The following is an 18,565-nucleotide window of genomic DNA, read 5'->3' as shown; positions in this document are numbered from 1 at the left end:
GGGTACGTGGATTAAAATGAGATAGTGATAAAAAAATTTACGCAATTTTTTTTTCGGGTTCTTTTTTCTCTACCCCTAATGTTGGGAAAGTTGTTTTATCAAACTGACAATTTGCAAATCGAGCAGTGAATAAGTCTCTAGTCAACAGTTTAAGGTATCGAATTATGGAGGGTGAGTCAAACCCAACATATATGCCCAATCTTCGTTGAGGGCCCATCTTTGTACGTTGTGGTGGTGCTACAAGCACGTATACCGCACAGTCAAAAATTCATAAATGGGCTATATTTGGCTCATAACCAAATACTAATTGTGATGGAGAGTATTTATTATAATGTGTCGGTCTAAGACGTGCTAGTGCTGTGGCATATAAGATAGCATGACCCCAAACAGTAATTGATAATTTTGTTTTCATTAGGAGAGGTATTGTTATCAATTCTAGGAGCTTAATAAATGACTTTGAAAGGCCATTTTGAGTATGAACATGAGCAACAGGATGTTCAATTTTTATCCCAATTGATAAGCAATAATCATCAAAAGCTTGAAATATAAATTCTCCAGCATTATCAAGGTGAATGGCCTTAATTGAATAATATGAGAATTGCGCCCTTAATCTTATTATTTGTGCTAACAACTTTCGCAAACGCCAAGTTGCGAGATGATAAGAGGCACATATGAGACCATCTAGATGAGGCATCTAATAGGACCATAAAATATCTAAACAATCCACTAGATGGATGAATAGGTCCACATATATCTCCATGTATACGGTCTAAAAAGTCAGGAGATTCGATATCAACCTTCAAGGTCGATGGTATGACAATTAATTTGCCTTGGTAACAAGCAAACACATGAAAATTCATCATTCGTAAGAATCTTCTGGTTCTTTAACGGATGTCTAGTTGAATTTTTAAGTATTCGTCTCATCATTATTGATCCAGGATGACCTATTCGATCATGTCATAGCACAAATGTATTTAGATCAGTAAACTGTTTGTTTACGATCATATATGCTTCAATTGCACTAATTGTTGCATAATATAGGCCAGACGATAGAGTTGGTAATTTTTCTAAAATATATTTCTGGGCTGAGACACTCTGGGTTATATCAAGATATTCAATATTCATTTAATTTAGTGTCTCAACATGATATCCATTTCTGCGGATATCTTTAAAACTTAACAAGTTTCTTGAAAATTTAGAAGAGAATAGTGCATCTTCTATAACAATTTTTTGTCCCCTTAGAAAGAAATATAGTAGCTCTTCCGGAGCCTTCTATCATTTTTGAATTACTAGAAATTCTAGTAACATTTGCTTTTCTTCTAAGCAAGTTGGAAAAATATTTTCTCGTCTTTGAAAATAGCATGAGTTGTTCTACTATCAATTACACAAATATCCTCGTGATTGATCATTGATCCAAATAAAATTTGAGCCATATCTATATTTTTCTTCAAAAAGAAAATAAAATAAATATTATAATTAATACATGGTTCATTACACAAATTTTACTTGGATTGAAAAATACAAACATAATATTTTGTACAGATAAATAAAAAAAATTAAATATTATTAGGCTTATGAATATTCATATTGTCTTCTAGAAAATTAAAGAAATCAACTACATCAAGATGCATAAGCTCAATATTATCTTTAGAGATAAAATTTGTCTATGAATTATTTTCTGCTCTCTTCAAGGATGTCTGATATAACTGAACCAGATGTTTCGATGACTGGCATGTCCTTGACCAGTGCTCCATACCTCCACATCTATGACATATACTTTCTGAATTTTTTTTTGGTAAAGCTTCTGATTTTTCACTTTTCTTTTTGTACTGCTGATCATTTCTCGGTGCCAGCCAAGCATCATGATTATAATTTCTTCTTCGATCATGACCACGACCACGACCACGATTGGGGCCATGACCTCTTTCTCGTTGATTATAATTTGTCTGATTCACTTCAGGGAGTGACAAAGAATCAACGGACCGATTATCATGATTTTTTATTAGCAATTCATTATGGCCTTCAACAATCAGAATGTGAGAAAGTAATTCAGAATATTTTGTAAACCTCTTTTCGCGATATTACTGCTGCAGGAGCATATTCGCGGGTGGAAATGTGAAGTATTTTTTTTCAAGTTTATCTTGCTCAGTGATTTCTTCTCCACATAAATTTAACTGAGCTATAATTCTAAATAAGACAGAATTATATTCAGTTATATTTTTGAAGTCCATTAATCTCATATTTAGCCAATCATGACGTGCTTGTGGAAGCATGACCAACTTCAGGTGATCATATCTTTCTTTAAGATTTTTCCACAATTTAATGAGGTCTTTTAATGTGAGATATTGTAATTTTAGTTCATCGTCAAGATGGTGGGGGAGAAATATCATGGTTTTGGCACGATCTTGACTAGATGCCTCATTGTCATCTTTGATGGTGTCTGCCAGATCCATCCATTCTAGATGTATTTCGACATCTAGTGCCTATGATGAGTAGCCTTTTTCGGATATATCAAGAACAACAAATTCAAGTTTAGAAATATTAGACATTTTAAGAAAATAAAATTTCTATCCCTTTTATTACCTTTAAAAATAGCTCAAAATGATGAAGTCTCGTGTTGATAAAATATTGTAAAATAAACTAACTTAGCAATTTTAAAAAAAGAAAATAAAAAAAAGAGAAAAAAAAAAGAAAATAAGAGAAAACGAATCAGTGTATTTGTTTGCACAACAAAAGGGGCTATATTTATAGCCATAAAATGTGGCAAAAACCAAGTGGGCAACTTACCCACTTTTAAGTGGGGCCCACTTGGAAAATGACAATTATCCACTTGCCCTTTAATACAAGTATCCTTTTCATCTAACTACTAGTAATTGGTTTTAGGATGACAATAGGGTGTGGTTGGTTGTCACTTGTGCCCTTTGTGCTTTGGGTGGGTAAAAGTTGATTAATCGATAAATCAGATCAATTTTTTTTATCAATTTATTGACATTGGGTCAACAATTTTAAATGATTTTGTAATTTTTTAATTGGGTTTTTGTTTTGATTTTTAATTTTATAATGTTGATTAATGATCAAACCCCGATAAATTCAATAAGATTACATTATAATTACTATTTTATTTCTAATTATATGATATTGACTTTAATATTTAACCAATTTTATTTCTTAAATTTTAGTATTTGGGTCGTAGACAACATCACAAACTAGCTTCGCTGCCTCTCTATTGCGACACTTTTTCTCTTCACAAATTAGTATTATCTCTTTTCTTCTTAATTTTAGATTTGATTGTGACAAATATAGACAATTAATGATATTTTCACAATTTATTGTATGAGTCTGTAGAATGAATTCTAACAATTATGTTTTAAAAACTCTTTATTTCAAATTGGCAAACTTCTGGGAGGATACGTCCATACTTTTTCATTTGTTTATTACAGTATACAATATGATAACCACGTCATTTTTCGTAAATATTATATATAAAGAGATAATAATTGATGCTATAAATTTATTATTTAGTTAGTTCAAATAAATGGATCATAACAAAAATGACCAACAACGGGGTCAAATAGTTTGTAGCTTTCTGCATGATAGTTTTCTAGTAATATTATTTATTCTTCTATATGGGGGAAATTATTTACTAATAATTATTAATCATACACAACAATAATTAGTGGAGCCATCAAAATATAAAATTGTGAAAGGAGCCCCCTTAATAAATATTATTGGCCATCGTGTGAACGCAACGTGTACAATTATCCGATCTCTATGTCTTATATTTTTTTGTTAAAAAAAATAACTTTTATACCTCAAAAATAAGTTTTACATATTCTTAATCCTTTACTAATCATGATTAATAACTGTTAATCATCCTTAATCTCTTTTGTTAATAACCCATTTAATAGTCTCTAATGCCTGCAGTTACATTAGCTTTATATTTCCAACAATAAATCTTATTTATTAGAAATTGAATTAGATTCAATAGCCTTTGAAACATTCATCCTTAAGCCATTTCTCATGTTGTCATCTTTTATTTATATGTACTTGTTTAATTCTTTGTCAATTTTCATGCTTCTAGTTTAATATTAAAAAAAATTGCTAAATTATGAGAAATACACCTACACTAAATTAAATATCTTTAAGATTATTAAAAATCTTACGAAATAAATAAAAATTGGTGGCTTCGTGCTGACAATTTATTTACCACCCGCAAATTCTATTGGAAGGAAAAAGGTAATGCATGCTCTCATAGTATCTGGCCATAGGCAGAGCACAAAGATTGTGGAAAAATACATAGGGCATCGAGCATTGTCGGAGTCAGAAATTTTAACAAAAATATTTATATTACACATGCAATTCAACTGTATAATATAAAATAATTTCAAGTACATTTGTCAGTATACTAGAAGTTTTCTCATCAAAGGTATATATATATATATAGTTGTGTGTACATTATATTATTAAGTATTTTTTTTAAAAAAATAATATAAAAATTTTAAGATAAAAGGTGTACCTAAGAAAGAACATGTTAATTCACCATCACATAACAATGAAGGAGAAAAATTAAATGTTAAAATATAATATAAAGAAACAAAGATCTACAATAAATATGCACATAATAATATAACACAACTATTTTTAATAAATTAAATTAATAATAACAAGAAAAATTATGGTAAAACAAAAGAAGACAACCTGAAAATTACAATTGGAGAAAACTAAAAACAAATTGAATTACACAAAGAAAAGAAAATTTTCAAGTACACAAAGGAAATTTAAAGTGGCCAAAATTTGAGAGAAAATAAAATTATCTGCCCTATATGTCAAGCCATCGATATGCAACTTCACGTTTGCAATTATTGACATGTCTTTTAGTTATGCTGATGATGAGTGAAAATCTTAGAACTCTTAGCATATTCTCTTACTGTTGAAATGTGTGGATGTCCATTTCTTATGGACCCACTAGGTAGGCAAGTTGCTCAAATTTGCCTTCTCATTTTGTACTTTAAAATGGCAATCCTTGGCCATATTTTCAGGAGAAAAAAATAGAAAAACACGGACATCCTCTTCTACTCTCTCTATTTCTTTTAATTTCTTTTTTTATTTTGCTAAATTTAATTTATTTTATAATACATTATTAGCACGAAGCTCTAATTTTCTTCAGATAAATTAATTTCTATACCAGGTATATCTACTAAAGAAATTTTATTTTAGTTGTCTTTGTTATTTCTAAATTAATTTCTATCTCAGTTTTTATCATGTCAAATTTATCAAAATTTGAGTTTGTGTCACTTGACATTTATGGAAAAAATTATTTATCATGGATCCTTGATGCTGAAATTCACCTTGACGCTAAAGGTATTGGTGATACTATTAAACAAGATAATAAAGCATCAAGCCAAGATAAAGCAAAGACCATGATTTTTCTCCGTCATCATATTCATGAAGGATTAACAATTGAATATTTAACTGTGAAAGATCCCCTTGAATTATGGACTAATTTGAAGGATCGATATCACTACCTAAAACTTACGGTGTTACCAAAAGCCCGATATGACTGGAAACACCTTTGATTTTAAGATTTTAAAACTGTGATAGTATAATTCTGCTATCCACAAGGTAAGTTTCATGCTAAAATTATGTGGAGATTCTATCACTGATGATGACTTACTTGAGAAAACTCTTTCCCTTTTCACGCTTCAAATGTGTTGCTACAACAACAATATCGTGAAAAAGGATTTAAGAAGTATTCTGAATTAATTACATGCCTATTTGTGGCTGAACAAAATAATACTTTGCTGATAAAAAATCATGAAGCCCGTCCCACTGGGTCTGCTCCATTACCTGAAGTGAATGTTGTAGCAACACATAATCAGTCTGAATCAAGACAAAATAATTATCGCGGCCACGGCCGTGGACTGGGTGAGGACGTGGTAGAGGAAAAATCAATTATCGTCATCATGTTGGAAATAAATATGAGAATAATAAAGTTTCTCAAAATAATCTTTCTAGAGGTAAGTCCAATAATTGTCACCGGTGTGATATGAAGGGTCATTGTGCACATGAATGTCGTACGCCCGATCATTTTGTGAAATTTTATCAAGCCTTTCTCAAAAGAAGAGATAATAATGTAGAGACACACTTGAATTTTTGAAATGTTGATAATGAAGCAACTCCCTCAAAATAAATATGAAGATATTGAGGTGAATCTTGCTTATAAAGATGATGCTTTCGAAGATCTACCAAATATTACTCATTTGTAAGCTGAAGATTTTATGAATATTGACTAAAGAATTGACCATCTAACTGGGGATAAAAATAGTTATTATTTTTTATTATATTTGATATTATGTTGTCCTTCATAAAATATTTCTTAAGGCAGTGCAATTTTTTAAAAGTTTTTTATGTTGTTAGTTTTTCACGTTTTTATAATGTATCTTTTTGTTTATGAAGAATGTGGAAATTTCTCAGTCATCAGTTGGATTCAACATCAATTATGATAATATGTGTCTGGTAGTACAATACAATATTTTAAGAGATAAAAAATATTTCTCTTATTTGATTATAAAAAAAGCTAATGTTAATACAATAGCTGGTAGTACAAGATTAATTGAAGGATCCGAAAAAGCTAAAGTTGTACTTGTCAGAGGAACAAATTTAATAATTAATGAAACATTATATATTGTAGTAAGTCTCAAAGAAACTTATTAAGTTTCAAAGGCATTCATCAAAATGACTATCATATTGAGACTACAAATGATGAAAAGAATGAATATCTTTACATTACTACTATGATGTCAGGCCAAAAGTTTATACTTGAAAAGTTACCCTCTTTTTCATCCGGCGTATACTTCACAAGTATTAGCACGGTTGAAACACATACCATAGTAAACATTTGGTTTACTAACTCAAATGATTTTATTAGTTGACATGACCGGTTGGGCCATTCCGGTTCTAATATGATGCGCAAAATAATTGAGAGTTCACATGGACACTCTTTGAAGAACCAAAAGATTCTTCAATTTAGAGAATTCTCTTGTGCTGCATGTTCTCAAAGCAAATTAATTACTAGACCATCAGTAATCAAAGTGGGAATTGAATCTCCAACATTTCTAAAACGTATACAGGGTGATATATGTGAGCTTATTCACCCATCATGTGGACCATTTAAATATTATATGGTTTTAATAGACGCATCTACAAGATGGTCACATATATGCTTATTATCAACTCGTAATATGACATTTGCGAAATTACTTGCTCATATAATTAAGTTAAGAGCACAATTTCCAGATTATGCAATAAAGACAATTCGTCTTGATAATGCTGGTGAGTTCACATCTCAGGCATTTAATGATTATTGTTTGTCTACTGGGATAACAGTTGAGCATCTGATTGCTCATGTTCATATTCAAAATGGTCTAGCGGAATCATTGATTAAACGTCTCCAATTAATTGCTAGACCAATGCTTATGAGAACAAAACTTCTCATTTCATTATGGGGTCATGCTATTTTATATGCAGCAAGTCTGGTGCGGATCAGACCCACGAGTTATCATAAAATCTCCCCATTACAATTGACTTTTGGTCAGGAGCCAAACATTTCTCATCTTAGAATATTTGGATGTGAGTATATGTTTCAATTGCTCCACCACAACGCATAAAGATGGGACCCCAAAGAAGATTGAGGATATATGTTGGGTATGAATCTGCTTCTATCATAAAATATTTAGAACCCATGACTAGAGATTTCTTCACCACAAAATTTGCTGATTGTCATTTTGATGAATCAGTATACCCAGCATTAGGGGGAGAAAATAAACAGCTGAAAAGGGAAATAGATTGGAATGCATTATCACTATCTCATTTAGATCCTCGTACAAATAAATATGAACTGGAAGTTCAAAAGATAATTCATTTGCAAAATATTGCAAATTAACTGCCAGATGCATTCACTGACCTATCAAAAGTTACTAAATCTCATATTCCAGCTGCTAATGCTCCAATTCGAGTTGATATCCCAGTAGGATAATTAATTAATGCAAATGAGTCTAAACTACATTTAAAACGTGGTAGATCGATCGGTTTCAAAGATAAAAATCCTCGAAAAAGAAAAGGAGCAAACAATCAAGATGGTCATGATATGACAAAACCTACTCAAGAAGAGCGAGGAGACAGAACAATTGATAAAATCTTGGAAGAGGTTAAGGTGCTTGAAAATGATAAAAAAAATTCGATAAATTATGTCTCATCAGAAAAAATATGAAACCGAAATAATATAATTGTCGACAATAGTTTTGCTTATAATGTTTCTATGGAAATAATGCAACAAAATGAGGATCTTGAACCAAAATCTGTCGATAAATGTAGACAGAGGAATGATTGGACAAAATAAAAAGGTGCAATTCAAGTTGAATTAGCTTCGCTTGAAAAATATAAAGTTTTTGGACCGATAGTCCGAACACTTGAAGGTATAAAATCAGTGAAATACAAATGGGTCTTTGTGCGTAAAAAAAATAAGAAAAAAGAAGTCGTAAGATACAAAGTACGACTTGTGGCACAAGATTTTTCGCAAAGACTCGACATTGATTATATGGAAACATATTCTCTTGTGGTGGATGCAATCACTTTTAGATATCTTATAAATCTGACAGTTCATGAAAAATTTGGCATGCATCTGATGAATGTCGTTATAGCCTATTTATATAGTTCTCTAGATAACAATATTTTTATGAAAATTCTTGAAGGATTTAGAATGCCTGAAATATATAAAGATTCTCGGGAAACTTGTTCAATAAAACTTCAAAAATCTTTATACAGGCTGAAACAATCAAGGCGAATATGGTACAATCGTCTTAGCGAATATTTGCTAAAAAAGGATATAAAAATGATCCAATTTGCCCTTGTGTCTTTATGAAAAGTTCTGAATCTGAATTTGTCATAATAGCAGTATATGTTGATGATTTAAATATTATCGAAACTCCTGAAGAACTTTCAAAGGCAGTAAAATATCTGAAGAAGGAATTTGAAATGAAAGACCTCGAAAAAATAAAATTTTGTCTTGGTCTACAAATTGAATATTTTGCAAATGGGATATTTGTCCACCAATCAACATATACAAAAAATATTTTAAGGAGATTTTACATGGATAAAACACATCCACTGAGTACCCAATGGTTGTGAGATCTCTTGATATTAATAAAGATCCATTTCGACCTCATGAAAATGATGAAAAGCTTGTTAGTGTTGAAATACCATACCTTTGTGCAATTGGTGCATTAATGTATCTTGCCAATAATTCTAGATCAGATATAGCTTTCTCAGTAAACTTGTTAGCAAGATTTAGTTCTTCCTCAACGCGAAGACACTGGAATGGAATTAAACATATATTCAAATACCTCTGAGAGACCAAAGATATGAGATTGTTTTACTCAAATGAATCCATGTCAGAATTGATTGATTATGCAGATACAGAATATTTATCTGATCCCCATAAAGGTCGATTGCAGATGGGCTACTTATTTACATGTGGTGGTACAACTATATCATGTCATTCAACAAAGCAAACTATGGTTGCCACTTCTTCAAATCATGCAGAGATAATAGTCATTCACGAAGCAAGTCGAGATTGTGTTTGGTTAAAATCAATAACTCAACACATTCAAGAAACATGTGTCCTTTCTTTGATAAAAGACGCTCCAACAATATTGTATGAAACAATGCTGCATGTATAACTCAATTAAAGGGAGGATACATCAAAGGAGACAGAACAAAAAATATTTCACCAAAATTATTTTTTACTCATGATCTTCAAAAGAAAGGTGAAATAGATGTTCAACGAGTTCGTTCAAGTGATAATTTAACAGACATGTTCACCAAGGCATTGCCAACTTTAACCTTTGAGAAATTGAGATACAAGATTGGAATGCGTCATCTTCGAGATATTAGATGATGTTTTCATCAGGGAGAGTAAAATATATGATGTACTCTTTTTTTCTTTAACCAAGATTTTGTCCCACTGAGTTTTTCTGGTAAGTTTTTTATGAAGCAACACTCAAAGCGTATTACTAGAAGTTGTATACTCTTTTTCCTTTATTAGGCTTTTTCCACTAATTTTTTCTAGTAAAATTTTAAAGAGCCACAACATCTATGAGTATTCATAATATTTGTTTTTTTACTAGAATTTCTCTTTTGTACATGAACATTCAAAAGGGAATGTTGAAAAGTGTAGATGTCCATTTCTTATGGACCCACTAGGTAGGCAAGTTGATGTTGAAAAGTGTGGATGTCCATTTCTTATGGACCCACTAGGTAGGCAAGTTGCTCAGCTTTGCCTTCTCATTTTGTACTATTAAATGGCCATCCTTGGCCATACTTTGATGAGAAAAAATAAAAAACCACGGAAATCCTCTTCTACTCTCTTTATTTCTCTTAATCTCTCCTTTTTATTTTGTTAAATTTAATTTATTTTATAACATTTATCATATATTTTAGAATTTTTTAATTTTTAAAATATATTCTTCTGTTATCATATATTTTAATACTACTTAATTATTAATGCTCCTAATACATCTAACAATATATTTTACTTGTAATATATATTTTAAGACTCTTTATTTTTTAATATTATAAAAAATTAATAAAGAAATTTGAGGAAAATAGTAACAAAAATAGAATTTTCAAATAGTTAATAAATATATCAATTTGTGAGTCATTATATTTTTCTTGAATAAATATTGATTCACGTGCCTACCCTTTCAAAGTATAAAAATTATATATTAATAATTTTACTATGAAGTATCTACAAGGAAATAGTTTCCTTTTTATTGATGGATTAGAAAGGAAAACATGAAACATGAAAGTATCACAATTAAATGTGATTGCAAATTCCTATACATATTAGGGCTAAGAAAGATTCAAGAATAAAATATTTAGTCAATTTTAAACTATTAAATATTGAAAGTTCTTATATTTTACAAATAATTAAATATTTAATATTTATAAATTTAATTAATTTTAAAATTCTAAAAATTTAAATAAAGGAAAAGGGTCAAAAATGTCATTAAATTATCTGAAATGAACAAAAATGCCCTTCGTTTATTGTTTGATCCAAAAATGTACTTGCCGTTAATAGTTTGATTCAGAAATGCCCCTATTGTTACTAAATGTGTCAAAATGCCCCTTTTTGAATAAATATATTATTTTTTAAAAAAACTAAACACATCTTATTCTAAATAAAAAATTATTTTTAAAAAACTATATTCTTTTTTTCCTTTTAAAACCACTTTCACTAATAAAAATTAGAACTGATTTTTTCCTGTATGTTGGCAAAAGAGATGAACAACTACTTGAATAAGGTTTTAAGAAACAAAGAGAAATTGATTTGCTTTTATTACTTTCAAAAAACAACAATACAAAACTTTAAATAGTATTTGAAAAGCAACAAACCTAGAAAAAAAATAGCGCTCTAGTTTAGCACAAAGTCATAACTAATTAACTAACATCAACTAATTAGGACTCTTAAAGTTGGCTATTCGGACGTAAAAGGCTCGTAAACTAAGGATACTAACTTTTGAATCAGTCAACTTACATCTTCTTAATCTCATTTTATCAATTAAAATAGAATAATTTTATGTACTTTTTTAACGGATAATTTATATCATATATATAAGATCATAAACCCATCATTACTTTTTATTTAGATAACAATAAAAAATAATTTTAATAAACTATGAAATATTTTTATATTATAATTTTTTCAAATTGAAGTAGGATAAATATTTGCTAATAGAATAATATTATTAGAAAAATTATGTGTTCAAAAAGAAAATAAATAATATATTTATTAGAAAAGGGCATTTTTGACCCATTAAGAAATAATAAGAGCATTTTTTGATCAAGGTATTGACGGTAAGAGAATTTTTGGACCAAACTATAAATGTAAGACATTTTTGTTTATTTCATATAGTTTAAGGATATTTTGACCCATTTCCTTTTAAGTAATAATTATTTGAGGAAAATAGTAAATGATAATTTTGTCTATTGTAGAGTCTTTCAATAAAAGGTAAAACTTCAAGCAACATTTCTAAAGACTTCATGCTTTTAATATAATACTAATTTAGTGGATGCATTATACACGTGCAATGAAAAGTCGCAATTGACGTTAAAAATTTAGATTTATTTAAATAATATAAATAAATATTGTATCTTAAATATATTATTTTCTGTTGTATCTCAACTAATTTTTTCTTTACAAATAAAAAAATAATCTCAGATCATGATAGCACCTACTAAATTCCACAGTAGGTAAGTCGAATCCCACAGCCCGAAACTAATGGCAATGGGTTATCGCTCAAAAGAGCAGAAAGCGAAAGATAGAGAACGATCGTCAAAATAAAAGAAAAAAAAGAGAATAAAATTTACATAAAACATCCCAAGACTTGGTATCAGTCGTTATTTGAACTACTAATCAAAACAGGAGTACAAGGTAAATCCAGATATACAAAATTGTCTCTGAATAAAAAGTAAAGACTAGTCCTACTGAAAACAGATGGAGAATCATCATCAAACAATAACCTCATCGAACCTCTACGAGCCTCGGGAGGCACATAACAACAAACATAATACATTCGGCCCTCTATATGATCGGCAGGTGAAAATATCAGCCATTTATACTAATGATAGGCAATGCATATGAATGCAAGTTATGCAATAAAATTAGTAGTGCTAGAGTGCCAAGTGACACGTACCAAGTATATACACCTATCTCTGACCCTACGCTGTTATACCCTGTACTTTTGCACCTTGGGACATTGTCTTAAGTCTCTTGAAAAGTGCCATGTGATCGAGATTATCTACCACTCTATTAAATAACTCTAAGGAAAGGAGAATGAGATACCCCATAATAGGAAAGATTGGAAATAAGGTTATAAGAGTCCGAAAGGAGTTGGAGGTAAAGTAATGAGTCGTAAGACTCGACTTACTCGCGTAAGCTACCAACTTGTATGTCTTACATACTTAAGCTACTTGAGTACACGCCGAGCTTAAGTAGCAAAGATTACATAGGTTCTTAAAGTAAGAAGAGATTACGAGCGTACGAAATGGGGAGAAGGAGACATGTGGAAGCAAGGAAGTGTGACACGTGACAGAAGGTGATGCACCTGCTTAGGGTCAAGTAGGTGACCCACCTGCTTGGGGTGTACCCCACACTGCCATGTGGTAGCCTAGGAGGGGTTGCATGATTGAGGTGGCCCAATGAGGGTTGGACATGTGTCACCCTTATGGGATGACATGTGCCACCTCTTAAGAGAAGATTTATATGTGTAATATGATGACTAAATCATCATAATTCTATCTTTTAACTTAAGGACTAAGGAAAAGTTGAGAGAAACACCTAGAGAGCCAAGGGAGAGAGCTACGGATTTGGCAAGGCAAAGGTAAGCCTCCGACTTTTTCTCCATGAATTAATTATTTAAGGTCTCCCTCGGTTAAGGAAAGATGTTCATGACGTGAATTTTCTATTTGGAGCAGCACCAAAAGGATAACAAGCAACCATCAACTTTTCAACCACGTTAAGAAGCTCTCAAGGTCAATTTTTAGCAAGGTATGGCTTGATTCCCTTATCCCATGTCTAGGTAAGTGTTTAAGTATGTTATGGGTGTATAAATATGAGTTGGAAACATAAAAATAGGTATGTTACGGCTAAAGTATGTTGCAGGTCGCGTAAGGACTATTTTGACGCTATTCAAACGAGTTAAAGTTTGGCTAGTGTTGTCGTTAGCATGGTATTGTGTTTGGAGGTGATTTATCTATATTGCAGGGATGGAACACGATTAAAAATGGATGTATACGCCGCTAGTTGAAGACACCTAATACCCCATGTTCGTGCGGTTAAGATTTTATGAAATAAAGATTAAGAACCCTATTTTGGTGTTGTGGTTTTGGGCGAGTCATTAGGAACTTATATTGTGTAATATTGTAGTGATTTGATTGTACATAGCTGCTGATTGTTGTTGGTAATATGGCTGCTAAGGTTAGAGGTTAAATCGAAAATTTGGATTGGGCAAGTTATAGAGGAGACGCTGCCCGATTTCCATTAACTTCGGAACTAGTCAATAGACTAGTCAAGAAAGACGAGCAAGGAAATGGTTCCTATAAATAAGTAATATTAATGTAGGAACTGGAAAGTCGAAGGTCATTAATATTAGTATTACTTTCATGATGAATAGGTTAAGGAGGTAACGAGGCGAGCTGGATTACAGTTAATCCAAAAGAGGTATGTAAAGTCTATCTCTTCTTTCCTTTTGGCATGTCTTAGCTATAAGTGAAATGTAATATGCGCTTGCGGGTAATTCTACTCATAAAGCTCCGTGTATAACTCGTGACTCGGATTCACTTCTGAATGTTAAGGCTCTTAAGGTGGTTGGCTATCACCCTCGAGCCTTCTATATGTTGAGTAGTGACTGAGTACGTAAGCTTCTATTTCTAAAGACTCTGTGATGATAAATGTCTCTGATTACATAAGCTGTGTAGCATTATCTTAATTCATGTCTATGATTCCCGAGACTCATTTTGATATAGCCCCAAGGGCATTTAGAGGATGATCCAATTGTAGGTGATTCCTACCCTGGTTTCCAAGTGAAGGTTCACTTGATGACTTCATTGAGTGTCAAATAATGAGTTAAATTTTGTATGGTTTCTCACTACTCTGCTTGTACGTGCTGTTAATACATTATTCACTACATCACATGAAGGGCCGAGCATGACCGCGTTCCATAAAGGGTCGGGCAGACATAGTATATGATGAAATAATTATTCATTGTGTCCCATGAAGGGACGGGCATGACTGCATCCCATGAAGGGCCGAGCAGACATGGTATATGATGAAATGATTATTCATCGTGTCCCATAAAAGGGCCAGGCACGACCGCATCCCATGAAGGGACATGAGGCATGATATATGTATACGATGATATGAAGATATGATAATTCACCGAGTCCCTTACTAAAGGTCTGGATACAGTAAATAGATATGCATATGAAACTATAGTGATACAGTTGTAGCACCGAGCCCCACGATGGGTCGGGCGTGGTATGTGATGATGATACACATGATTCCATATTATAAGAGGCACGTACTGTGGTTTATTAATTGTTATACTTGTCTCTTGCATCCTTACTTCAGCTGTAATCTCAATTATGTTAGGTTATGCTTTATATACTCAGTACACATATCGTACTAACCCCCCTTTTTTCGGGGGGCTGTGTTTCATGCCCGTAGGTACAAATATTCATTTCGGGGATCCACCAGATTAAGATTTCCACGCAGCTATGTCGGGAGTGATCCACTGTTCTGGGGCCTAGCTTTTGGTGCTGATCTTCTAATGTATATATTTGTTTATTCAGGGGTACGGCAGGGGCCCTGTCCCGCCATATGTTACTGTTAATATTCTTAGAGGTCTGTAGACATGTGTGTGGGGTATACGTGTAAGTCCTGTTCAGTTATGTCTGCATGATGTATGGTAAATGTTAAGATGCTATGGCAGTCTTGCCGGCTTGCACGCCCTTTCATGATAAGATACAAATGAAAACGGCTGCATATACGTGGAAATATTATGACCCACTGGGATTCTTATGTATAGTTCGTATATCGATTCTTACATCTGATAGTTATGTATACGGGGGTCCAGGTCGGACCCCAGTCACGGCCTACGGGGTTGGATTGTGATAAAAGTAGTATTAGAGCAGTTCGTCCTTGAAGTATCTACAAATCGTGTCTAGTAAAGTCTTTTTTATCGGTGTGTTATGCACCACATCTATAAATTGGAGGCTACAAGATATTTAGGATATTACCCTTCTTTCATATCTAATATCGTGCGATAGAGCCAACTCATACGGAATAAAATTCCTCGTACTAACTTATGATTTCAGCAGAAGGACAACATCAATAGAAGAAAGTAACTGACGTTATTGGAGGTTACAGAACACGCATGTAAGCAAAGGCACGAAGGAGATATGTCAGGTAAGGTGTGGAAATATGATTGAGATGTAAAGTTAAAAAGTGAAAGGAAAAGTAGACAAGAAAGTGTAACAGGTGCAGTTCGAGTGGACATACGAGGTAAGTCCACCATTTTATAATATTATTGATATTGGGCGCCTTGTGTGGCTGCGATATGGCATGATATGAATATATATGTTGGCCCTCTGAGGCATTGTTGGCATTTTCTGCGTGCAAGTGTTGAGATAGTAAGAAATACAAAGGAAACTCTGCCCAAAGTTTCCGAGAAATAGAAGAAAAAAAAGAAGCTTATGTGAGCAGTAAAGTTTAGAATTCATTCGAACGGATCAGAATACATCCCAACCACATATTGCCTTAGAAAAAGCTCATGTTGAAGAAAAACATAAATTTGTGAGCTATTAAGGATAAGATTGATCAGAAGGGGTGAAGGGTTGAGCACTCCTACTCCACAAAGGGTAAATAAAACATAGTAAGAATTGCGAAGAAGGTTAAAAAAATTTATACTACGGGACCGAATACGAACAGAGTATGATGTGAATATAACGAGGATCATTAAGAAAATAAGTAAAGCCTAGTGAGAAAGTGGTTAAAGATAGGACGTGGCCCGTGTGATAAGAATATAAAGGTAAGTGTGAAATGGAAAAGTGAGCTATGGAACAAATAAGGAAGAAAGCAAAATGACAGTGTAGCAATAAGACATGACACACGTAGCCGAGGATGCGAATGCTAAAAGTGACGAAACTACGAAAGACCTAGTTGTAGAAAGATGAGCAACGAGGTAAAATGGGTGCTAGGAAAGGACAAGGGAATTTGTAATGGGAGCACCCAAGATAGATATAATTAATTGAATACAAGTATGGAACGGAAGGACAATGTATAGTTATGAACTTAAAGGCGTAGTATGACGACGTGGTGACAAGGTAAAACCATTATTGAGGCAAACTTGGCATGTTGTTGAGCAAGTTAGGAGCCTGTGTTGGATACAAAATAAGGATAGAAAGGCATGAGGCATAAAAGGGTACTACGTGCACATAATCTCACCTCGAAAATATGGAAATCCTTAAGGGACAAAGACAGTAGACTTGAGGAACAAATGGTGCAACATGCATCCCTCAAAAGAAAAAGATGATATAGGTTGGGAAAAAAATATTACTTCAAGAGAATTTTGGACATGATCGTCGGAGTATAAGTGCTGCCTAAGTAGGATTGAAGCAACTACGAGTATTAACTAACCATTGATCAGAATACATAGAGTGTGTCTTTGAATAAATTGCTACATCAATTATATTACTTGAGTACTAACCATCAAATAAGATTTTATACGATATATCGAGAATTTGAAGCACCTTATGATTGTATTAAGGTTTCGTACATGGATAACCTAAAGTATAGGTGATATAAAAGAAGATATAGATATGGTGTGGTATACCAAATATAGGGGAAAAGATTGATATGCATTTGGAAAGTTAAAAATAAACAGACAATGACATGGATACACCCTAAAGGGGGGAGGTGGATATGAGACATATAAGCGTGAGATGAAACCAATCGATATTACAACGTGTTAATATGAACACTTAAACTTCAAGTAAGATCCCAAGCTGGCATGAGTGAGCAAGATCTTAAGGCCAGCATTGAACGGATAGAAGCTATGATATCTGGGACCGTACTGAGAGTTCTTGGTAACAACCTTGAACGGTACAACATCAAAGGATGGGTGCATACAAAAAGAATGACTACGACTAGAGTAATAGCGAGTATCGTAAAGATGTTGTAAAGGATAGGAAATTTCTCATATGGTAGAATATGAGAAGAGCAAAGAGTGAATAAAAGAAGAAAAAGAAGCAAGACAAAATAGCGCTAGCGCGAGCAAGTTCCAAAGTGAACAAGATATGTAAAGTAGAATGAACCAGGAGATGAAAAGACTACGTCTACCTTATACAAGCTATATCAGAGTAATTATACAACCTATGAATAATGGTATGTTAAGAGTAGGACCAAGTGATTACCCGATAAAAAGAAGTATGTGGTTGCTTCACTCAAATCCATTAAGGAAAAGTATAAGATGGTTTGAGGCAAAACCATTAAGACGTAGTCAGTATGAAGGACAAAAGCCATAGTAGAGCCCTGACATCAACTGAAGGAGGTAAAAGATGATACGAGCTTACATAAAGACTAGTGTGGCGATGCTAAGGCATCTTCTGGACTGATTTAAGCGCCTACTTATGTCCATGTAAAGACTACCATATAAGGTGTGGTAAGAGAGCTAAAAAAAAAGAAAATCTGAGAAAAGGCACAGTAGAATGTGCCTAGAGTGTTACACATTGGGCTAAGAGAAATTGTGAAAGAACTTAAACAAGATTACATATCAAAAGCCTGGTAGACCTTTACAGGAGGCGGAAATCCTGACTTGGAAATGGGAAGCAATTACTATAGACTTTATTACAAGCTTACTTGGCACTCTACGAAAGTATGATCCTAGATGGGATTGTTGTCAATAGACTGACAAAATCAGCCCATTTCCTTCCAATTAGGACTACATGT

This window comes from Solanum dulcamara, chromosome 7 (genome assembly GCF_947179165.1).
Source record: "Solanum dulcamara chromosome 7, daSolDulc1.2, whole genome shotgun sequence".
Taxonomy (NCBI): domain Eukaryota; kingdom Viridiplantae; phylum Streptophyta; class Magnoliopsida; order Solanales; family Solanaceae; genus Solanum; species Solanum dulcamara.
This window is presented reverse-complemented; position numbering follows the sequence as displayed.